Source organism: Cucurbita moschata, unplaced genomic scaffold, assembly GCF_002738365.1.
Source record: "Cucurbita moschata cultivar Rifu unplaced genomic scaffold, Cmos_1.0 Cmo_Scf02115, whole genome shotgun sequence".
In the NCBI taxonomy this organism is placed as follows: Eukaryota; Viridiplantae; Streptophyta; class Magnoliopsida; order Cucurbitales; family Cucurbitaceae; genus Cucurbita; species Cucurbita moschata.
The window spans coordinates 43-890 of NW_019270628.1; the positions used below are offsets into that span (position 1 = coordinate 43).

At 38.0% G+C, this 848-nt stretch overlaps 1 non-coding gene across 1 annotated transcript; it reads left to right on the top strand.

The window, feature by feature from the left end:
• The first annotated feature begins 209 nt into the window (after positions 1-209).
• Positions 210-283, top strand: TRNAN-GUU. The gene has a single exon. It is a non-coding gene; the product is annotated as a tRNA-Asn (tRNA).
• The last annotated feature ends 565 nt before the right edge of the window (positions 284-848 follow it).

Here is an 848-nt window from a genome sequence, read left to right on the forward strand (position 1 = left end):
TGGATTGTAAGATCCCAGATCGGTTAGAGAGAAGATGAAACATTTATTATAAGAGTGTGGAAATCTCTCCCTAGTAGACTTCCAACGAGGACGCTGGAAAACCTCTCCATAGTAGATGCGTTTATAAACCGTGAGGCTGATGGTTATACGTAACGAGCCAAAGCAGACAATATCTACTAGTAGATGTCTCAGAAAATTTTAATCAACTAGCTAGAATAGCTCAGTTGGTTAGAGCGTGTGGCTGTTAACCACAAGGTCGGAGGTTCAAACCCTCCTTCTAGCGATGGCAATCAAGTGTTCCTTACGATTTATCGAGTATCCAACTTTTACCCCTAACAAGGGGTCGGAGGTTCAAACCCTCCTTCTATCTAGCGATGATAATCAAGTGTTCCTTACTATTGAAACTTTTTTTTTTTCATTCGGTGACCTAGGTAACTCGATCTTAATCCTGAGTTTACTATGAACACCTGTTTATTTGGAATTATTCTTAGATTTACATGAGTGAGAGTTGCTCGAGTTCACCGACTCAATAAGCCTCCCATTTCATGGGTAAGACTAGGTGAATAGCTGGGGACATAGGGTGCAAGATGGAATTCACTCCTACCCGCTTTTAGGGAAAGTAGAGAGGTCCCCCTGTTAGCTTATATCAGACTAAACCATAGAACAGTGTGACGAGTGAGTTCGAATTCAAATTAGGGAATATGCTCTAAATATATACACTATATTTAATCACATTTTTGTTTTAATTGGAAATTAAAGAAAAACAGAGAATGGGAGATATTTAAATAAGATTTAAATATTTTAATTATGAATAGGGATTCATAATCAATATGTGCTGGAATTGATTC